Below are 24,298 nucleotides of genomic sequence, written 5' to 3' on the forward strand. Positions count from 1 at the left end.
TTTTTTCCTCTCCCCCTTTTCGTTCCAGGCCACGAAGCTCCGCCCTGCCCAGGCCGCGCAGCCAATGAAAAGGCAGAGGCGAGTTCTGAATGGGCGTCGGAGAGAGTGTTGCTACTCGTAGAAGCCGCCGCCTCCTCCACTCGGAGAATTACAGTTCTGAGGCTGGCCACACGCAGGACCCCGCGCCCATCTCCCCCTCCCATCTCCAGCTTCTCTACCCTCCTCCTCGCACTGGACGGTAGATGGATCAGCGGCAGTATCTCCTCGTCCGGAATGAAAACATGCACACCAAGTCACTCACCGAGAGGCGAACATCGCTTTAATCACAGTAATACCTTTGTTAATGCCACTAAGTATTGGGGAGGCTTTGAAGAAGATTAACGGAGCTTGTGATAGGCTCAATGTTAAGTTTCAAGGGAAAAAGAAATTGGGGTGGAGGGAATTGATGGTATAGAAAAAGAAAATATAACTGCTGAAGAGAAATCATCAAACCCATTTCAGGGTATTAATATGTCGATTTGACACACACACACACACACACACACGCTGCAGACATGGCACACAATATCGTAGTAGGTTTCCAAGAGCTTTTCATCAGACTGTGTCTCCTTCCTTCCCACCCCAAGAAATGATTCTGCAGAATGGGGATCTAATCCATGGTTTGGGCATTTTAAATGCAATGTAAAAGACACCAGACAACTTCAAGGGGAAACAAATAAACAAGAACCTTAACTCTTCACATGTGTCCAAACAACAAGCTGCAGTTTTTGTATGAATCTTCAAAAAAATTCACAGTTATGGGGATATAGCCCATCAAATTGTCTCTAAAAACCTCAGTGGCAATCTAAAATATTTTTGCAAATGTGGATATTTATAGGCAATCTGGATGCCAGCGTGGTCTTGTTTCACCATCATTTGTGCAAACCAAAAGGCTCTTACTTGCCTTACATCACTTAGATTCCTTTGTTTCTCTGCTTTGATTTTTCTTTGCTTTAAGCTTGGGGGGTTCTGCTCACCACCTCACCCTGCCTGAATGGCTTTAGGTGCACTGACTCAAAGCCACCCAGTGTGTCCTTATCCCTTTCTCTCAGCACACACCTCAACTGGCAAGGTCTTGGGTTGCTCGAACAATTCTCTGACTCTTTGACCTCCTCCATGAGGCCATTTCGATTTCCTATATGCACACTTCCTTCTTCCACACCCATCCAGAGTCTCTTTGGGGGTCACCGCCCCTCCCAGAGTCCTCAGTGGCTATGTGAGAAGTGGCAAATGGTCTCCCCCTCCCCCGAGTCATCCCAGCAGGCTGGATCAAGATGAGAAGGAGAGAGGGCCCCCATGCTCCCCAGGTCCCCATAACCCCACCCTTCCCTGCTCCAGCCAGCTGCCTGATCAAACTTTTCTGGGACAGATTCCTTTCTTTCTCTAACGCTTGACCAGCTTTTGACAAGTACTCAGGCAGGCAGGCAGGCTAGGAAGATCTCTGTGTACCTACGCGTGTGTGTGTACCTATACAGAAACACCACCTCCACCCCCACCCCCCACCCCTGGCTTCTCTAGCTTAACTTTGGTCAGGTATTAAGCCTTAGTGTCCACGAGGGAGAAGAATTTAATGGGTCTGGGTTTTTTTTCTCCCAAAACAAGTTGACTACTAATTAAATAAACCCTGAGTTGTCAAAGACTTTTCACCAGAGAAGAACAAAGAGGAACTTCTCCGGCTAGTCTCCTGTGAGAAGAATCAAGGAAATCTGGTTCCTAGATTTTCTGCTATCTTTTTCCGGGGTGGGGGTGGGTAGGGGTGGGTAGAGAAATCCAGTTGAGTCCTAATTGTGATCACCTGGCTCTAAAACAGTAAATTTCAGAATGATTTAAAAGAAGATGTGCCCAGGAAAATATCCACTCCGTGCTTGAATATATCGCTTTAAAGAAGTCTAGCTGGGAAAGTTACAAGGTTGGAGGAATTGTGTTTAAACTTTACATTGGCATTAAATCAGTTCTGTTATGTATTTATTTTCCCATTCCCCTTCTTTCAGAAGAATTTTGAGAAATGCCTTTGGTAGACTTGAACACACACCGTAAGGATAGAAGGGAAGATTAACAGGGGATTGGCCTAAAGGCCCCCTTGCCTTACTGAGGACACAGCCTGGCCAAAGTGAAGAGCCTTAAGAGCCCATTCAGGCTTCCATGCATGCTTCCACTGAACTCCACAAGATCTGGATTGTCCGAAGGTGCTCTGTGTTGTGTAGGTTGTGCTGTGGGGCCGGTGTTCCACACAGGGTCTTTCTGAAAGAGTGACAAAAGTAGTCCAAGGAGATTTCTCAAAGCCTCCCTTTTGTCTCCCTGGTCACAGCCCCAGGCCAGCGCTACGTTCTTCTCCTTTTGTGTAGATTGATTGTTCTTACAACAACATCACATCTCAGCCAGACTAACAAGAGACTGTGTTTTTTTTCCTTCCCCCAACCCCTAGTCATCTTTCTGTGACTTGATAATCAAGGCTAATTGTGACTTGATTAATCATTAATACGAACTATTTTTTAAAATGTCAAAGACTGGAATGGGAGATGGGGCTGCAAGAGAGATGACATAAGGGGCTGGCAGCTCACTTCATCCCAAGGTGTAAATTTGTCCCTTTGCACAAACAGCAAATTCTGTCACCGCCCACCACATCCCTTTCCCTGAGCCCCTTGGAGGCTGGGCATTCCATATCCTCGGATATTTTTCCTCTTTTACAGCTGAAGCAAGGAGCTGGCGATTCCTCTGTTACTCCAGCTACATCTCCTTTGTTACGAAAACCAGCTTCGATTCCAAGCCTCCCCTTGCTCCAGAGAAACACCTTTGGTGGGTATTTTTTCTCATTGCTCTTGAGACCCAATTGGGTGGGTGCTAGTGAGGAGCTGAAATGAGCAGTTCCTGCAAACTCCTAGCTTGAGTGAGACCCTTGGGCCCAGTTTTATTTGCTGGAGATAAACTTTTCTTGTACTGAAGATAGTAGTATTTGTTGGAAAGTAAATCCCGTTGAATTCAGTAGGACAATCTTCCAATAACTATACTTCATTCTTCCTTCTCTTTTCCACCCCCCCTTGCCAATATAGCAAAGGCAACAGTAGGTTTAGTTGGCAGTAAGTCCTGATAGGATCTGTGGAAATTATTTTCTGGCGAGGTTTTAATTCTAGACCACTGAACTGCATTGTCTCTTTCAATTCAGCAGGATTTACTTCTGAGCAGATTTGTCTAGAATTGGGCTACCATGTTTACTGTCACGTGTCTAGCGTGGGGTGACAGCAGTAAACTTTATAATGTCTCTGAACTGGAGCGGTCAAGGGGAACCAAATACTGTTGACACCTCAGTCCTCTTGTTTCAGGCTAAAGATGTTCAGAAGCAAGGCCTGATCTCACACTTCTTTATGGGAACCTGGGACCATAATTCCACTGATCTAACTAAAATTCACCCTTTAGTACATGAACCTAGTTTCAGCTGCAGCATATAATTCCCAGTGTGGTCAACATGTGCCTTTTGGGAGGGCAAGTTGGATTCCAGCTTAGCCTCTTGGCTTGCTTCTGGACAATCCATGGCTATTGTGGAAGGAACCGCTTGTGACGAGGGGGGGGGGAGGTCAAAGTCCCAGCCTCTGATATGATCGTGAAAGTTACCCAGGAAAAAGAGATCGTTTGTGTTGTATTTTCAAGGAGCGAATGCCTGCTTTTCCCCACTTGGTGCTTTCCAGATGTATCAGACTACATTTCTATCAGCATAATCAATGAGATTATTGATGAAGCATGATCAGAATATCCAACACATCTCGAGGGCACCTGGTTGGGAAGGCTGTCAAGTCTGTATTCCACTGCTAGGCGATGTTGGAATCTGGGGAGAAACGTAGATGGAAAGAGTGCTCTCGTCTTTCTCCCCACCAGTGAAGCTGAGCGAGTTCCCAGCGCAATTCTGCCTCCTCCTGTGTTTGAGATTGGAGTTTTAAAGATCCCTCTCCTTCACCTATGGACAGATTTGTTCCAAAGAAAGGCCAGTCGATTTGAATAGGTCCTAAACGGAATATCTTAAGATTCAGAGTGACTTCAGCGGACAGCGCATCTTCAGTCCAAATATTTGTGTTTAAGGATTGCCGGCTTGGGATTTGTGCTCCTTGTTTTACATGCTTGTCTGGCTTGGGAGCAAGATAATGGCTGATCCTGAAAGTATTGACTTTGACCACAAGAAGACTTGTTTCCCGTTCACGTCGATGAACGGGCAAGATCTGGCTACTGAGTCAACCACACTGAAGCCATAAATAAGATTGATCATGTGAAGTACCCTGGAATGCAGCTGATTGCAGGAGTAAGAAACAGAAGCATAGTAACAGAGACCTAAGGTTTTACTTTTGCCAGTCAGATCCCCAAAATATTCCCAAATCAGTTGGGAGGAGGGGGGAGGAGTGAATAGCGTGTGAACATTGTACTACCAGCCGTTCCCGCTTTCCTTGTCCATACGGTTTTTGTTTGCTCATTTGTTTATTTTGAAGACATGGGACTACAAAGCAGAAGGAATTTGGAGTGGGGGCTTGGCTTGCAAAACTATCCGCAATGAATATTCAACGACCTGCAGGCAAAGCCTTTCTTTTCTCCAACATCAGTTTCTTTCTGTTTATTCGGAACGAATTTACGAGGACCCGGCGCGGGGAGGGCCTTCCTCCCCCTACCTTCAGCGGAATTTACTTCTGAGAAAGTGTTGTGCTACGTTGGAAGATCCATTTCCGCGGTCTCTCTTCCGACTGTGAAGTTCCAACCACTGTGTTTCTATTCTTTTACCTTCAGGACAAGGCTTTCCCTGTGCGCTCAAAAGGGATAAGCAGCGAGTAGAGACAAGGGGCGAGTGGCGAGGGAGGCGCGTCTTTTCTCGCTGGAGGAGCGGGGCGCCGTCCTTTAAGCGAGGGAGCTGCGAAGAACTAACCCTCGGAAGCCTGAAGGTGAAACTCTGAGGATCACAGGGACGCTGGCGAGTCGCAAGCAAGAATCGCTTTCCAGAAGAGATCCTACCAGGGGATCCGTCCGGCTAGCTTGCAACCCGAGCAGCGCAGATCTGGAGTACGGAAGCGCCAGGCATCTTTGAGCAGGTGCTCTAAAGGGAAAGTCCTTTTCTAGATCCTGCGCGTTTTAAAAACGAGTAAATTTAATTTGAAGAACAACCCTCCCCCCCCCCGTTGTCCTGATTCCTCTCCCTCCTCGCCAAATGCTAGGGGGGGGGGGGAGGGAAAGGCAGGGAAAGGAAATCAAAAGAAAACCAGTTTGCACCAGAAAGCTTTATCCCTCGTTCGTGTTTCCTTTTCTTCCTTGGTTCCAGCTTCCTTCCTCTCTGTCTCGGCTTTTCGGAGGCCAGGAAGGGAGGGAGAAGACGGGGAGTAACGTGTTAAGATTCGTTAGCTTTCTCCAACCCAGTGCCACCCAGATGCGAGGGAAGTGCAACTTTCATCCTCCCCAGCCTGCTGGCTAGGGTCCTGATGGGAGTTATCGTCCAACACCTCTGGAAGGTATTAGGCAAGAGATGTTCACAGTCTGTGGTTCTTAGCTTTCTGTGATAATCTGTTTTGCTTATTTGAACGCGGGCAAGAAACCTAACTGACCTCAGTAGAGGGACACAATCCATCCTGACGCAATGATTTATCGGGAGCAAATCCATTAAGTTCCACTGGCTTTCCTATGGGGTAAATAATGGAGCTACGGCTCTCCTCTCAGCAGGCGTTAGTGCCATCTTCTGCCCTATTCCTTTTCCGGAAAGCTCGCCCGCGCAAGTCCAATTTTGCACGTGTAACAACTGAACGACAGTGCTGAACCCTCTCAGAGTTCACAAAACGTCGGAGCGACGTCTCTCGCTGGGATGCAGCTGCCGCTGTTCAGCGGTGAGGAAAAGGCCCTCCGCACCGGCTCAGGGCACGGGGACTTGAGTCTGGGGCGATGAGGCAATTGATTCCCGTGCTGAGGGGTGGGTGTGTCAGAAACTGGCTCCTTCGCTTCCGTAATAAACACAATCTCCAGATTAATCTGATTGTTTTTCTCCCTTGCGCGCGGGTGTTGAAACCGGCGGATGGCGTTGCGTGTCCCCCTAGAGAATGCAGGAGATACTCCCATCCAAGGTTACGGGAGGGATCCTGCATTCGTACCGGCAGATCTCTTGGGCAAAAAGGAAGCTGGCCGAGCTGCAGCGGGAAAGTCGAAGGAAAACAACCCCTTCTTCGCCTGCGTCCTGACCCGCAGTTTCCCGGCAGGCAAACCGGGTGGCCCTTTTCTCAGCATACGCCACAAGGGAGGCAAATACATTTCCACTGGGCGTTGCTCGAAAACAGCCTGCATGTTCCGTTTAAGGTTCAAGAAAACCGCGCCGACAAACGCTAGTTAAGGTAACCCTTAGTAAGCGGGGCGTGTAGCCCGCCGGTCCGCCGCCTTTGTGGCTTGAGCAGATAACCGCTCTGATTGTCAGGGTTCGGAGCGCCCCCTGATGGCCCAGCTTGCAATAATGTCATCTGCAAGAACCGGGCCTTCTCCCACCCCTGGTCCGGCGCTGTTCAGGAGACTATAGCCTACAAGTGACTTGCAAAACCAAATTCCTCTCGGTCCCAAATGGCCTCCAAATACCAGAAAGCTGAATACTGGTGGCAGGGTAGGGGACTGGGATTTCATTTTCTGCTCAGTGGTAAAGACAAGATGATGATGATGATGATGATGATGATGATGATGACAACTCCATGCACACTCCTGAGTTTCACTGGGGCTTCTAGCGGCACAGGCATCTGCGTGGCAGCACTGGTGGTGGCAGCATCAGCAATGGTATCACATCACACACATCAAGCTGTCATTGTGCAAATGATGTCAATTATGTCGTCATGGCTTCCACTGGATTCCTGTATCTAGAGGTCCAGCCTAGTGAAGTCATGTTTAGATTAAGCAGATTAAACTTATCTCTAGAGACATTTCTATAACTAGAGCAAGAAACTGAGGTCTTTTCTACCCTAGGGATTATAGCATACTCAGCTATAGTTGGGGCAGCATAAAGTCCATCCATTAGAGATCTATAAGCACAGAGATAGCTGAATGACATTATAAATCCCTAGTGTGGGAAAAGTCCTGTGTTTAACTTTACATATTGTGCTAAGACATGAGGGGTAATGAAAGTTGCTGGCCAGAAATGGTCGACGCTTCAGCGGTTCGAGTCCAGCCTTCGCATTAGCAGGGTGAGCTCCTGTTTCCTCCCCAGTTCCTGTCAACCCAACAGTTCAAAAACTCACGTGAGTAGATAAATGGGTACTCTCACTCCGGTGGGAGGAAAAATGCTGGCGGCGCCTTGCAAAAAGGAGTCGGGAGCAGTTGCTGGTAAGCGCGAAAAACCGTGCGTGCCCGGAAAGGGCACGAAGCAACGGAAACCCCGCCTCCTGCGCACGCCAGCTGGGCTCTGCTCTAGGAAGGAGGCTCTGGCAAACCACTTCCGAAACACTTGCCTTGAAAACTGCAAGGACTCGTCCAAGCAGTCACTGCAGAGTCGGTAACGACTGAGTGCAGATTAAAAAAAAAAAAAAAACTCAGTATTTTATGTGAACACAGTTATCCTCACTTGTAAACTATGACTTAGGACAGGAAGGCCTGGCGTGACATGGTTCATGGGGTCACGAAGAGTCGGACATGACTTAATGACTGAACAACAACAAACTATGACTTATGGTTGTGGCTTAATGTGATGGGTGACCTCAGTTGATAGGTTATAATCAGGAGAAGTTTTGCTGGATTAGACCAAATGTCCCCAAAACAGGACATGAGGGCAGCTGCATTTCCATGGGTGTCCAGCTGAAGTCATTGTGACATCGTACACGGCATGATGCAGATTTGCAAATGACACCCCAGATGTCCCCCTGCAGATACCCATTTGTACTTCTCTACTTCTGTTCCTAGGAACTGGTATTTAGAGGCTACTGCTTCTGATTTCAGATGTAAATTGATGGATAACTGCACTATCCAACCATTTTTGTGATTTCTTATTCGTCTCGTCCAGGTTGATTTTTTCCTATGGTAAAAACATGCATCCTTTCAACCCCAACGGCTATGGATAAATCTCTACAGACAAAGATTACAACTAGTCCATTGCCTTTTCTACATCTTCATCATACAGTATATTCTTTTTGAACAACAGAAATTCAACTGGGGATTTTCAACCATGTAGCAATGAAGAATGCTTTGCTCTCTACACCACTCTCTGCCATCATTCAGTTGAAAGATTTGGGAGGACGATGCCAGCAGTCCAAATGTGGTTGCAATAGCCAGGCATTTCACGTTAATGAAAATTGTGCAAGCAGTTTTGATAGGTTACAAATTGCCTCCTCTATCTCAATCTCCTCTCTCAAGGTATGCCAAGACAACACCCACAGAAGAGACACTGAGGTCATCTCATTTATGTCCAGCTAATCATCAGATAAGAGGTGACTGTGAGGCAGGATGGGGCCAGAGCAAAGCTGAGCTGTGCAGAGAAAAAGAAAATAGGCATCTGTCTAAACATGTAAGCCCAGGATGCAATCCCCTACTCATTTGCTTGGGAGTAAGTTCCATTGAATTCAGCTGGACTTGCGTAAGATTGCACTAGTTTAGTTTAGTTCCTGTGGTACCAGCTTTGATGGAATGGCATCAGATGCACAAAGGATTGTTCTGAAACACATAAACAGTAGAATCCCATGGTATAGTCTGTTGCAATTGTAGGGACAGCTTAAGCTAAGAAACCAGCCCATTCAGAATAGAGGTAATTGGTGATAATTACTAGGATCTTCAGTGGTCTTTCTTTATCTTTCCTTCCTTATCTTTTTGGGTCACCAAATGTATTATTTGTATTTCATGGCTACTTGGGCCCGCTGTTTACTGTTTGAAAAAAATGATGATATAATGAACACTTCAAAAAGAAAGAAAATGTTGATCACTACAATTGAGGGAAAAAAACTTTTCAGGACCATCATGTATATCAGGAATGGGCAACTTTTGGGTGGCTCAGACCACTCAATATTTTTGAAAAGGCAAGAACTATAGTACATGGGGCAATGAAGCATATATGATCAGGATTTTTTGTTTTGTTTAGGAAGTTTTTAAAAAATTATGTTGCACATATTCCTGTAGTCACCAGGAGTCAAATCTTACTCAAAGGAATCTTTGGCACCATCCCTGTCAGTGGCCAGCTGACCTTGACTGTAAAAGCTAAATGGAGTCTGCTCTGCTTCCATTTGGATGGAAGACCACCAAGAATCCCAGAATGAAACTAGGAAGTTGACAAAACCACCTAGAAAGAAGCAGTGGCAAATCATTTTCATATGGTTGCTAAGAATGCTTGACTCAAGGAAACCTTTTTTAAAACCTGTTTTTGGCCCTACACTTTCATTAGCTTATTAGGCTCTGGTATCAGGGTTTGGCCATACTCTGTTTTCAGAGTATCTTTTGCAGAGAAGCATACTCGCCTGTGTTTTCTTTAAAGGAATACTTGAACACCTTTGCTACTTCCATCCACCTCCTTGAATTAGCCTCTCTTATAAGATGGCAGTAGGAGACTGAGATAGTAACTTTAACCCAATTAATAAACCTTCAGATTGCTAGTAGATCATCATGTGGTTGATGGCCCCTTTATGAAAACTGTTTTCTCCCATCTATCAAAAATTACATTTCTGTGAAACAATTTCTTCCTAAATATCCATGTACAGGAATATTGAATTCTTTATTCCACTTTTGCACAGAGAAGAATTAAATCATGCAACTACCCATCTATAATAAGTAAGTTTTAAACCAGAAACATATGAATTGTCTAATGGAATAAGTTCAAGATGATCCGCTGTAAAGTATGAAGTTCATGAAACTTACCCTTTGAAGGGCATGGATTAAGAACCATATTGCAAGGAACTTTTAGATGAAAAATAGCACCTTATTTAAATATATTTGGAGTAGGAAGCTGACCACGTAGGCCATTGGACAATAGGTGTTAAAGATGTGCTAGAAGATGATATTCCTGAGAATACCATGCATAGCCAAGAAAACAAACAAATGGATCATTGAATAAATCAACCCAAAGTTCTCACTAGAGGCACAAATGACCAGGCTGAAATTATCCTACTTTGGACATATTATACGAAGACCCAGCTCTCTGGAAAAGGCTCTAATGCTGAGAAAGGTGGAAGGAAAGAGAAGAAGAGGATAATCAGCAGCAAGGTGGATAGACTCAATTACTGTGGTGATGGGGGTGCACCATTGGAAGATCTGAAGGACCAAGTTAGGGACAGATTGTCGTGGAGAAAATCTACATGGTTGCTAAGAGTCAACATCAGATTGATGGCACATAATCAAAAGAAGAGGATAAGGAAATGGCAGAGAAACTGCATGGATTCTTTTTTCCGTCTTCATTGCTGGGATACAGGACAGTTTTTGATCCTATGCTTTCATGAGCTTATTAGGCTCTGGGATCAGGGTTTGGCCACCTCTAATTTTAAGTGAATGTTTTCAGAGTATCTTTTGCAGAGAAGCATACAGGACAGGTGCATATGTCTGTTTTGGAGGGGAATCAATTGAATTGAGACAAGAGACAAGTTATAAGCTTCATTGACATTTTAAAATAAATAAATCCTGGGTCCATCCACCATCCATTTGAGGGTTCCTTAAAAACTCAAATGTGAAATTGCTTATCTTCTAATAAAAATATACAACTTCTCTTTAAAATCGGCAGCTGTTCCTGAATAGCCAATGTAATTCCAGTTTTAAAAAAGGAATTGAAGGAAGATATAAAGAAAAAATAGGCTAATTAGCTTAATATTTGTCCTAGGTAAAGTGGTGTATAATTAAAAAAGAAAATAACCAAACATCCAGAAGCCTTTACTGAGAAATAACCAACATAGCATCTGCCCAAATAAGTTTTGTCTTCCTAACTTTCTAAACTTTTTTGAGATAGTCAGCAAGCATGTACATTGTTTGATATTAACTGTGTACATTGTTTGCTAAAGCTCCTGACTAAAAGATTTTTTTATGTGCTTTAGTAAACATTTTCCCACAGGTGTGGGGTTTGCTTTTTTGGGGATCAACCGAATGTTGATCCATTGGTTGCAACAGGAATCAACCAACTGGCTTGTTGCCCAAGCCTGACGTTGTGGGCTGAGAGAGAGCGACTGTCCCAAAGTCACCCAGCTGGCTTTCATGCCTAAGGTAGGACTAGAACTCACAGTCTCCTGGTTTCTAGCCTGGTGCCTTAACCACTACACCAAACTGGCTTTAGTAAGCAATAATGATGCAAAAATACAAATATCTAATTCATCTTTCAAATATATACCCATTGATAAATTATATAGCCCAAGTTAGCAATTAACATAAACAGTCCATACATAGTATAAAATGATCATGAGAAGAATGGGGATAATAGTATTGAAGATAAAAGAATAGAAAACTGGTAACAAAACAGGAAACAGAAAAGAGGAATAAAAGGACAATTTTTAGAAAGTGCTACCAAGTGGGGTCCTCCATGGTTGGAACCAGAGCTTTTAAAGTTGCTTATACATAATTTGAAGTCACTGAGGAATAGTGACAGGCTGAAATTTGCTGATGATATAAAACTTTAGAGGTAGAAAAATCCGAAAGGGATTGCGCTGCTGTTGTTGAAGGCAACAGGGTAGGCACTGTAAGAGAAACACAGCAGACGGCTGTTGCGAGGTAACTGAAGTAAGTTCACCCTATGGCACAATTCAGAAGGTATTCCAATAACAACAGCATGAAAGAACCAAACACATAACCAAAAGTGCTATTAAGAGCCACTAAATCACCTGAAGGTATCTCAATTAAGCAGATTGCAATCTTCATCCTGCTGCAGCAATTGCTATTAAGGATCGTGGGCACTTTGACTGAGCTGTTCTAATTAGACAGATTTCCTGATAAGGCACGTTTAAATGAAGCAAGCTGGGCCCGTCTCTTCTCTGGCTTCCATTCACTGCCAGGCGTTGTCTATCTGTTTTTGCACGTTCTGTATTTTAACCTTTGGGGTTGCAATGTATTTACTTTGGGTCTTTGTTTCTGCAGATAAGTGGAAGAGTACCTTAATTGGGTCCTGGTGAGGACTACTTCCAGCTACATAGAGGCAACAATAGTACCATCTGATTCAAGAAATCATGTTGATTGGTCCAATGGCCTTTTGAATATACTGTACAACGTCTAATGTACTTCATCTCATAAAACTGAAGCTCTTCTTTTGCATTTGAAGACTTCATGATTTGCATTAGTTGTGATCCCATATTAATCCTGCAAATTAAAAACAATATCAAACTTTTTTTTTTAATTTGCACTACCCCCCACTTTCAGTGGAAAAAGAGAAAAAATATCTCCTGGAAAGTTGTAGGTCATAGGTTTTCTATCTATAATTTAAAGTGTTTGTAGGCTATATCTCGAAATGTATGATGACTCTACATTTCCAATGAAGTCCCACCGGACCTTCTCATAATCCTTCACAGTTGGTCATTCTAATTAGGACTCATGGGAATTAAGATATTCAAAAAAAGCTGCAGGATCACATGTTACTCAGCCCTATTTTACACAAATCTGTTTTTTCTCTCTCTCCATTACTCACATTTTAAGACAGTTCAAAAAGTAGCTTGGAAACAGTATGTCCCCAAGAATTTGTTCTGGAATACATCCATCCTTTTAAATACCATTTTAGAATAATTAACCTGAGTGAGGACTGCAGCCTTACAGCATCAGCTCTGTGGTATTGAAATCAGTGATAAAATTTCCATTGGAATAATAGAGCCTGGATTCTTTTGCCTCAATCTTGTTCATAATTTCCATTTGATTTTTTTAAAGTGGGACAATATCTTGATAAACTAGTATAGTGTCATTGAAACCAAACTTGGAGATAATTTTGCCCCAGATTTGGTCCTGGGCTTAGGGACAGCAGTTGGAACCCCTTTGCTATCTCAACATTGATTCTAAATGTCCATGTTCACTCTCTCTCATCTGCTGAGTCTAATTATCAACCTGATCAAGCCTAGTACTGGTTAAATCCAGGTACTACTTTAAAGGCCAATTGAAAAGTTGCACAACAACCAGGTATATCATGCAATTTTAAAGCATACAGGTTTACATACAGACTACTCAAAAGTAAGTCCTCTGGATTCTGATGGTTCTTATTCTAAGACCAGAGGTGCGTAATTTAAGAACGAAGAACATCTATATCGAGAGAATCTATTCCTCAGAGGAATAATATTTGACCTCTAGGAAAAATTCTGTATCAACTCTAGTCCTTGGGCTTCTCCATCTAAACTGTGAATGGATGTTGCCAGAGCGGAGAGTCCTATGCAACCACATGGGACTCAATAACATTTTGTATTGCCTCTGAAGTCCCCCCGTAAGTTGCCACTAATTTTAATTTTTAATGTGACAGAAAGAGAAAGTTCTGTCAAATATATGGAGAGAAATAATATTTAACTAATTGAATTTAATCTCATAACTGTGTGAGACTGACTTTTAATTCTATTAAATCAAAAATAGTTTGTGCTCTTGTTGCATCCCGTTCTCTTCCAGCCTCCTCCACTTTTGGGAGTGAAGCCACCAAGCATATTACTTGAAGGCCTCAGGCAGTCCACAGCCTACAAATGGGTCCAACATCCTGTGCCAGATGGGTCTTGGAGTTTCATTGATGTTCTTGGCCTTCAGCTTCCATCAGCCAAAGCTAGGTTGCCTAATAATCAGAGGTATTGGGGCTGTAAACAAGATCTGAAACAGCGGCATCTGTCACAAGTCACCATTATATTAAAATGATGCCATGTGCATTCCCAGATAATCATGCAATCATGTATTTGTGTCATGACATCTGACTCGTGCACATGTCATTTGCATGATGAGGTGGTGATGCATGTGTCGTCACTTGCCCCCCTTACTGACCCCTCACAAATGCCACCAATCTGAAGGGTGCCCATCCTGGCTTAAAGGAACAGATTAGAGTTAACCTGTTGGAGCTAACCATAGTAAACCTCTTATAAAGGCTCCCACTGACTCTCACGGAGGTTGAATCAAGTCCATCAGGCACAACTACCTTTCTCTCCCTTTTTATTTTTATCAGGCATATTTAGCAGAGTCTTGTAAATACTGTTGAGCAGTGACTCTCTTGGCCCAGAGAAGCATGTAGCTGTATAAATTGAAACATGATGCTGATAATCAAGGCTTGGAGAATGTGTTTAGTCTACTCTTGGAGGGATAACGAGAATGTATATCAGTGAATACTTTTACAGGCAATGGTTGTTAATATATTAGGAAAAGTTTTCAACCTAAACTCTTTGATAGGTATAGAAATGTATTTGAATTACATAAAGAAAAAAGGAAAGAAAATAAAAGCTTCCTGCAACTGCTAATAGTTTTTTTTAAAACCCAGTCATTCCACAGTGACAAAGATCACATAGGCAAATGCTTTTTGAGAAATAGCTAATGGAAGGGCTTCTTTCCCTCATGCCACAGAAGGAAAAATGAACCTGGGGATGCTTTAGTTTTAGGACATTGTCAGACAAAAGACTGGACAAATTCTTGGTGAATTGCCATTGGTCGTCCAAGGAAGTTACAACATGGAAACAAGCCACAAGGAATAAATTGGAACTTGGTAGCTTTTTGTATATTTTTTCACAGAGGTATCTTTGTTCATCATACATGAGTAATAAATATTAAATGTAAAACTAACAAAATGAGCATTGGTATTCTTTTTAAAATAAGAAGAAAGGGATGCTATGGCAAGTGTCATCAGTCTCAGTAGAGGCTGGAATGCCTACGTCAAAGAGTCAGGGTGATGTGGTGGTCAACGGTGCTGGAGAGGCCCCATGAAGACACCAGTTCAAATCCCCCCTCAGTCACAGAAGCTCACTGGGTGACTTTGGCCAGATATTCTATCTCAACTCATCCTACCTCATAAGGGAAAAATGAGAAGAGGCAGTGCTGTTTACAGCACCTTATGCTCCTAAACAAAAGGTGGGATATAAATCTAATCAGTTAAAAAAAACCTAAATGTCAACCTAGGAATTAATGCTGGACCTGCCTACTGTTCTCCCACCATTAACCTTTTGCCCCCTTCATCCCTTCTATAGCACTCTGGATTTTGATCCTGAATTTCAGCAGTAGCTGAGTTAGTGAAAGGTTGCTTTCACATGTTTCTTACCTTTCCCCACACAATCCAACAGCATTAAATACAAGTATGAATAAATGCATGCATAAACCCAGTAGCCTAAATCTAAAGAACCACGTCTGGCATAGTTGATAGCTTGAGAATACCCAGTGGGATTTCTTGCTTTGGACAGTAGCTCTCCCATCTGGATCTCAAAATACCATAGTGGTTTTTTTATTCTACATTATATCATTTTTTTAAAATTGAAAAACCTATATTATGATACAATAGCTAATTGTCTTCAGAATAAAACTAAACTTCCCCCTGGTCAAATTAATGCATTTGTATCATCTTCCCTTCAGAGTTGGGAGGATGTGTTGCACATTATCTGATCATCTTTCAGAAAGGGAATATCTAATTTTGAAGCTTTTATCAGCAAATCTCAATGAATGTAGGTTTAAGAGTTCTGCACTTTTTGAAGGGTTTGCAACTACTAATATAAATGTTAAATAGAAGAGCTCCAATTGAGGTTGCAAGAGCAGAGACACGCTGCATGCCAGATGTCTTTTTCTGTGTAGGATGTAATCTTAGATGACTATGATGCAAACTGAGACAATGGTAACTATGATGTTGGTCCAGAAACTACTTATTACTTTAATAAAAGGAGATATGTCGAAGGTGACCTAAGAGCATAAGAAAATGATGAATTGTAATTGTATTGGGGCAAATGTTAATGGCTCTGTAGGTGTTTTGCTTCTAGACAAAGTCTACCATCGATATTAAAAATTTAATGAGTTTGTCTGCAAACTTCTCCATGCTTCCTCCTACATCACTTCTCTTTGTTTACAATACTCTTGACTCTTGGGTTGTGTGGCTTTTCATTTCCTCTTGCTCACTCATTTTAGATTGCCTCATCTACCAGTTTATTAACAAGCAGAGTTACTTTGTAGATGCTCCCAAAAAAGGCTGCAGCCAGCCATCTTCCTTTGCCCCATCTAACCAGGGCTTCAGAGAGATGAAAAGAAATCAGAAACTTTCCTCTTATCAAGACACTTCTCTAATCCTCTCCCTAATGCTTACCAATGGCTAATGTCAGAAAAAAGAATCTTTTGAGGAAAACCTTTCAAGATTTGACAATAAATCAGTTTCCTTGAAGGGGCCTCTAGTTGGAGGTTTTTAATCAAATGCTAGATAGCACGAGGATCATCTAGCTCTTATTTTTCTGCAGAGGATTGGATCAAAAGGCCTATAAGTCCCTTCCAATTTCATGATATCAATTTAAAAAAATAAATTTAGAAGCTTGTACCTAATGTCTAACAAATATTTTCTTAATGAGTAACACAATTGTCCTGTGTCCTTCTAGATGTTGCTGAAGGAGAATTCTCAGGATTCCTCACTGCTGAGCCTACTGGGAGTTGGAGTTCAAACAAACATCTGTGGGGACATGGGTGCCTTACACTGTTTTACATGTGGGACATGGGTACCTTACACTAAATTTAATCTACAGTAGAAAAAAAAAGTAAATTTACTTTATTTAGAGAAATAAGGGAATCCATTGGAACCCAAAGAGGTTTCTAATGCAAAGAGCAGCTTCAGTAAAAAATTTAATTGAGCACAGTAAGGGGGCCTAGGAGGTGGGAAGTCTTCTTGTGGGTCTCTATTTACACTTTCTATAGAGTACAGGTGGCCCTTGTGATCTGCAATCTTATTATCTGTAGTTTTGTATATCTGCCAGCGATAAATGGAGACCCAACCTCTCTATACTCTAGCTTTCTATTTTATGCATGTGCAGAGTGGCAGATGGACTTGTGTGCATGTGTAAAGTATGTTTTTAAAGGAAAAAGTTAGGTCATCTGTACAATGTGTACCTGTATTTGCTCCTCCTTTCCTTGTTTGGTCATGACATTCTCATCTTGCTGGGTCAGCCCAGTCTCAAGGCTCCTTGTGGCTTCCTTGTAGTAGCTGCCATCTCATTTGGAATGACTTGCCTGGCTGGTGATGGAGGGCCATTGGTGGACCATAACTTACACTGTCTCAGAACATGCGAGTGCTCACAGTGTGCTCTGATTGCTGTGAAGAGTCTCCGGTAGTAATGTTAGCATCCAGTGAAACAACGGAAACACCCCTCCATCCACATCTGTGAAACAGCTGCATGGAGCAGAGAAGCCAGTGTGAGCTGTGAGCCATGAGGTGAAATTGGGAGTGACTTTATCACTTGGAGTGCCACTCCAAAGAAGGAGGACAGTTGCTGCAAGGAATCCTCAAGGAGCCTCATGACTGGGTTGCCTCACTGAGATCTGCTATAACCCAGCCAAGAAAAGGAGGAACAGATATGGGTATATCGTGTAGAACAGGGTTCTTCAATCTTGGTCACTTTAAGATAGGTGGACTTCAACTTCCAGAATTCCCCAGCCAGTCATGCTGGCTGGGGAATTCTGGGAGTTGAAGTCCACCTATCTTAAAGTGGCCAAGGTTGAGGAACACTGGTATAGAAGACTGCTATGGGAAGGAAAGGGAGTAAAGTGTTGTGGGAAGAAGAGAACCAAATCCTGCAATTCCTATAGACTCAACATCTTGTTGTTTGTAATTTCATTATCTGAGATTTTCACTGGAACAGGGCCTCCGTAGATACTGTAGCAAGAACCACCCATGCTCATGCCAAAGTCAAGTGTAGTTTGCTTCCTGTTCTCTTCCTAAGGATGTCAAATTCAAGATCAGGGTTTGCCCAAGATATTTTGCTGTCCTAAAGGACCACAGATTCAGTGCTGTCAAAGTAGAAGGGGACCTGGGCAAGGCACCTCCTCCACACTGTGTTTTCCTCTGCAATCTTTGTCTCCTTCTTAGTTTCTCCCTTTCTTATGGTAATAAGCAGGAACAGAAGAACTAACAGTATATGTAGCATAGGACCCAGTTTGCATATTATTAAAATGAAAACAAATATAGGGTCAGGCTTTTGATCTGCACCTGATAAACCAGTCCTTGTGGCATTATTGAACACACTGCATCTCCCCACCCATCACCCAAGTTCACAGCACGTAGTCGTCCATTTACTTGGCTCATGAGATTGAAAATCTGACCAGTTTCCCCGCCATCTCTACGAGCAAACTATATTAGCAACTAATTAAGGAAATAACTCTCTGTTGCCATTCTGTCACACCTCCAATCTGCTGCTTGCAGTGGAGGGCTTGCTCTGCCTACTCTTATGGCTGGCTCTGACCCCCATGTTCAATTTATTAAAATCAATCAGTGTTACTTTGGCTTTATGGTGTCGTAGACCTGAAAAAAACCCTGCATGTTATTTTTAAAGTTTGTTAAACCAATTTTAAAGGTCCTCATCAATCATCCTGAAGTATGGAAATGATAAACAACTGTACAAACAGTCAGACATGTTTTAACCTTAGGCCTTGTGATCTAAGTCTATATTTATAGGAAACTTTGGGATTTTCTTTCTTTCATTTTTTAATTTGCCATCGTCAGTCACTGAAACTGTTGATTTTCTTGTAACCTTATATACTTCATATTTGATTTAAAAGCTTTTAATGTGAATTTGTGATATAACATTTTCAATACTTTTGTCTTCCTGCCCCTCAACTACTTTATTTTATCTGACACTTTTAATGAGGAATGTTATCCCCTTTTCTCTTTGCATTGGGACTCCTGGTGTGTAGGGTTAGGGTTAGGGTCACAGGAATTATTGAATGGATTGTAAAAAGGGAACCAGGCAAGAGATGGAAAGGCTGCTGACCCCGCCTCCTAATCCTCTGAAAAATTGAGAGGTACAGGACTGAAAAGGAAGTAGCATGGGGAGGAAAACTTCTCTAGGTTGACGGTGTAAATGGAAGCAGGCAATCCAGGAATCCTCCAGATGAACTTCCACAGGTCTTTCTTATTGGGGCTAATGGGAGTTGATATACAAAAGACTTGGAGGGCGCCAGCTTAGGTAACCGTGATCTACTGTATCTGTTCTGTTCCCTGTGATGAGGATGAGGATGGTAGCAGTGACAAGGGCATCTACATCTATCTACCCTTACACATATAGATCACTCATAAAAATAAGATTCTTTGCAGATCTCTTTCCACCCAGTAAGCAGAGAACAGCCATTTAAGATCTGGGATTGCTAATTAGGTGGGTTTGGGAGAAGAACTGAGCAAAATCCTACTGCTCACATCCAAAAAGTGTTTGCCCACAATAGTTGAAATTGGTTGCTGCAATATCCTTTTGTGATTATGGCATGGGTACATACCTTCTCAGAGGTAATTGTTAACCATTGATTGATAACCCTAACCCTGATTCTAACCCATGTGGCAGGAAAAAAAGTTTTGAGAGCCAAAATAAGTAGACATGCAAAACCACTGGCGGGAAAGAACATTTTGGTGCACAAAAAAGGAACAAGAGCCGATCTGCAGGAAGAATGACCCAAAGTTATAAATTGATAATCACTTGGCTATTGAGTTTGTTATACATTTATTTGCATTGTTATGCTAATGGACATCAGGCAAATAAAGGTTGAATTCTAAATAAAATTAAAAGGAAATCCCTTGGTCTTTGCAACCTGGCAATATTAAGCACTCTCATATTCCCATTTGTTCAGAGCCAAATTACTGGCCTGTAAAAAATCAGGAGGAATCTGGTAGCATTCCAAAGTTTTATGAAAAGGGATGAGTTGTAGCAAACTTCATCAGCGATGCATCTGATTTTTTACCGCCATAGACTAATGCAGCTCTCCTCCTATGATTACTGACTTGTGTTTCCCTTGATATGGATCTGGGTAATATATGACTCATGTGAGTTGGATCAACCTCCTGATCTTGCCTGCCTGTGTAAGATACTAAAGCTGTTATTGTCCCAAGGAGTGCTGTGTGGAGTATTTCTGCATTTCCCCCCAAGTATTCTGTCCTCTATGTAAGGGGATTTTTTTTTTTTAATCCTAAAGGACAAGAAACTTTCAGGGAAATTTCCATGGTTCTGAAGGAATCTTGCACTTCCCTTAGTTACAAGGTTATTTCAGAGTGTGTGAACGCCCTGTCTTCCATTGAACAATCATCGCTCCAACAGTGTATAACCTCTCTGACTTCCTCTCAATCCCAAAGGAAAACATCAGGAAACAGAGCAATGAAGAAATCTGTAAGAGGAAAAAACCCTCAACAAAAGAGCTCTGTGCAATGATACAACAAACTCAAACACATAACCCAAAGAAATTCTAAACGAATTCTAAAGCTCCCTGAGAATGAGAATCAGAAAGCTTTTTTTCCCTTCTTCTGGAGTATCTCCATCTCTTCTGTAGGCTAGACTGGGAAGTCAGGAGGCACCCTGGAAGAACTATACAAGAGCAAACTACTTGTGTAGTTGCAAAAAAAAAAAAAAAAAGTTATAGATGTGTCCCTGATGTCATCAGGACTCAAGTTTAAGATTTTACTTTGATTCCAGGACAGTGTAAAGGTGATCATTGACCAAAAGGGGCCCTTACATTTTGAAGAGCCATCTGTGTTTCACATTTTCCACGTATGATCCATATGGGATGAATACATAACTTCAACTGAATCAGTGTTGATGTTGCTCTAGGGATCTTTGGCACAGACAAGGCTAATTTTGAGCTTTGTAGTTGGAAAGAAGAACAGTGGTGGTGGGAATTTGATCAATTGTTAAAATTACTGTATGCATGGCATGTTGAAGCCCGGTTTCTCTTCCACAGCCCGTGGATGCTTCAGGGTTTCTCTTCTCCCCAGTTTGGTGAGCAATTACTGCCAAGCATCTCTGATTCCCTTCTGTTGCTATTATTTTTTAAAAAATGATGACTGGCTTGAAATTAAATCTGATAAAAACAAATATAATAGCTGAGGCTATTCTCAGCATGAAGCTGTTTCCCCCCAACCTGATTTACTAATAGTTAAAGGCATGGAAGTATGGTCAGTGGGAGAAAGACCAGGCAGCCCTGATTAATACATAGGACTGCAGTGCTAACAAGAAAAGATTCCCTTATGTGGATCAAATGTATATTTTTAGATGTATTTTTGCCCCAGTCCTATGCATGTGTATCTGAAAACTCAATTGCATATACTTCCAAGAAAGTATGTGAGGGCTTGGGTTATTAATTGCTTTCCTCTTGTTTTGTGGATATTTGCTCTAGGCTCCAGCCTGTTAGGTAAGGAAAGACCATCCAAAAGTCAATGCTGAGTCTTGGCTACTAAGTGGACACATGATCCATGCAGTTTTCTTGGCAGTAAAATGAAAATAGTGTGTCACCACCTTCTCCCAAGAATTTTTTTCCAACTCCCTCCTCAGACCTAAAGCTTGGATTCCTTGATAGCCTCCCAGCTCTGCTTAGCTTTCAAGGTCAGACAAAGTCTTGAAAGCATGGTCTTATATAGTTAACTAGAAGTAAGACCAATTTAAGACAGGGATATTCACTTCTATGAATGAGTGTTAGAATGTATTATGAAATACAGTAGTCCAGTTATGTGCCCATTTTCTTGTAAGTTTCACTATTTTTAATGGGCAACTGTGAATGGACACTTCTTTATTTTAATCCAGTTCATTCATTTGTATTGTACATGAGAAAAAAATGAAAGTAAAGGAGGATGAACTCATGCCCAGATATATCAACAAGGGGATCTTCACTGTCAGAATCTATTAATTGGCTGTAACTTCAAAGATGGAATCCAATTAAATGGAATCAGTAAAAGGAAGAGAAAATAAAAGTGCCTCAGGCTACAATCTCCCTAAGAAGAAAGCCAGCTGAACTCATTCCTGAGCAGAGCAGAGGACCACACTGGCAGGATTAACATTGGATGGAGCAGGCATCTTTTCAGACTTTGGCCTGGACTGGAGTGGCCAGATAATGCTGATTCTGAGGATGGTAGTGTTAATTGTCAATGGTTATGAAATGGACATGCTGGCCAGCATGTTATTGCACCCCTGAAACTGCTGTGGAAGTTTCAGAGGTATTGCCCTGGAAGATTTATACTGCTTGCATTAACAATTTCCTGTTCTACTTCTAGTGTTAATTAGCAGAGCAAATCAAGGATGATTGTCTTATCTCACCACTTGCTGCTGTTGTAAGTGAATGGTCATTGTGCTTGTTTTACATGCTTTGAGCTTTAATTGAATTCATAAGCTGTGTGTACTTTATTTTATTTTCTTACTTTCCATGGCCAGTTGACTCCACTGAGTCTCATCCCTCCATATTTGTGAATATACCTCATCTCATAGTTGGACTCAGCACCTTAGATCCTTATACTCTAATAAATGTGTTTGTCTTTTAAGCTGTAGCTTTTGCTATGATAGACTAGCCTGGGCAACTCTGAAAGCTAAAAGATCTCATGGGTCTTCAACAGGCTGAACACACCTGTAACAATTATTATGCCCCTTTCCCCCATTCAAAACAAAACTGGGCCAAAAATCACAGCCTCACCAGAGAAATTATTAAATGTCAACGCTAACTTCCTAAAGTCCTTGGCTACCAGAAATATATATAAAAAGGGGTTCCTTGGAACAAATGCTAAACGATTGCATTTGGAAGAAAGAGATGGAGAGGCAAGTGGTGGGTTGCCTCGTTCCAAAATATACATTTTTGTTGTGCATTGTAGTTGTTTTTATTTCCATTTATATCTAATTCATCTTTGTAATATTTGAAAAGAGATTTATTCTACTCAAGGGTACTTTTTCAGGGCTCTCCATCTCTTCTGAATGCATTTTTGGAATGTCTTCTAAGGTTTCTCCTTGGCCTTCTCTGAAGCTAGATATTGTTCTATGAGTCTCAGACTCTGATCTACTTATGGGATTGCCTGCACGCCATCTGTATATTGTGTGACATAATTGGACTTCTGTTGTGCTGTTTTGTAGTGATTAAAAATGGAGATGGAAGCTGCTTGTGAGGAGCACATGCTCAGAATAAATTAATATTCCATCCTTTGTGTGTGTGTGATTGTATTCAGAAGTGCTAAGTGTCTACAACTTCACTTTAATGCTTTAAATTCCAAGGGAAGTGTTTAGATCAGTGTTGTCCAAACTTGGCCACTTTAAGATGAGTGGACTTCAACTCCCAGAATTCCCCAGCCAGCCATGCTGGCTGGGGAATTCTGGGAGTTGAAGTCCACTCATCTTAAAGTGGCCAAGTTTGGACAACACTGGTTTAGATGCATGCAGCTTCAAATGTTTCACTAACTTGGATGGATGGTACTCTCCAAGGAGGGTCACAATATTTATATGTAGATCTAATAATAAACCAGTTTCAAGAACAAAACAAAAAACTATACCCAATTTCAGTCATACATTATTGCTAATGAGTATCATCTCATTTGCTTGCCCAGACATACAATTCTGCTGCCATTCTGGCAAGTCTAACTACCTCATGTATTGGAAACATTTCTTCCCCACCCAGTGTCAGGCTTCACACCTGGGCTCAGCAGTAAATCACAGATTTCCAGACACTTAACCCTTAATTCAGCTGTTGGATACACACAGCAGAAGACTCCCAGACATGACTTGGTAAGATGAGAAACTTTATTGCAGACAAGAATGTAGCCTTGAATAAAAAGTAGATTGCTTGCTGCAGATATTTTTATGTAACTGTGCTCTGGACTTCAAATTCTAGGCTTCTTCTCCCTGCCCTTCTGAATTAATGCATATGTGGCAAGTCACTTGAGATAGTCCTGGGTTTTCAACTGTGGGTAAGCAGATGTAAAGAGGGGGTTGTAATTTGGTGGTGGTAGTGCTGGTGGCTTCAAAAGGCAAAGCTGGAGCCCTGTCCAATCACATTCCTGCTGTAACTGGATAAGTGGGCCATCTGGTGAGATCACTTTGGTGGTCACAGTAACAACCTCTACCCAGACTGGGTCCTTATACTTCTATGATACCTTAAGTCTACCACTGCCCTTTCTGTTTGCTCACTCACCCAGTGTCATTTTCTTTTCTTCCCCATAAGCCTTCTTCTCTTCCCACCAATGAAAGGCTTGGAGTTTAGACAGCAATCAAGGCAGCAGAAATGGAAAGGAGCCGAGCAAGGATTTGAGTTTTTCAGATTTTATTCTATGTCATTGTCCACAAGGGCAGGAGTACTATGGATCACAGGTAGCCTGGGGAGTCTGTTGTTCCACTGGTGGTGACAAGAAGGAGACGGTATGTGTGCAAAGAAAAGAAGGTAGTGATCAGCAGGATGGGTGGTCACTATTAGAACTTAG

General features: G+C 42.2%; 1 long non-coding RNA gene across 1 annotated transcript; it reads left to right on the top strand.

The window, feature by feature from the left end:
- Positions 1–35: 35 nt before the first annotated feature.
- Positions 36–17,500, top strand: LOC148213701 (uncharacterized). Its single transcript, XR_015794060.1, has 3 exons — positions 36–328; positions 2,730–2,835; positions 4,804–17,500. It is a non-coding gene; the product is annotated as an uncharacterized LOC148213701 (long non-coding RNA).
- Positions 17,501–24,298: the final 6,798 nt, after the last annotated feature.

The sequence above is a fragment of the Python bivittatus genome, unplaced genomic scaffold, assembly GCF_059951505.1.
Source record: "Python bivittatus isolate LINGU-HERP-01145 unplaced genomic scaffold, Pbiv_v1 ctg000840_np1212, whole genome shotgun sequence".
NCBI classification, from domain to species: domain Eukaryota; kingdom Metazoa; phylum Chordata; class Lepidosauria; order Squamata; family Pythonidae; genus Python; species Python bivittatus.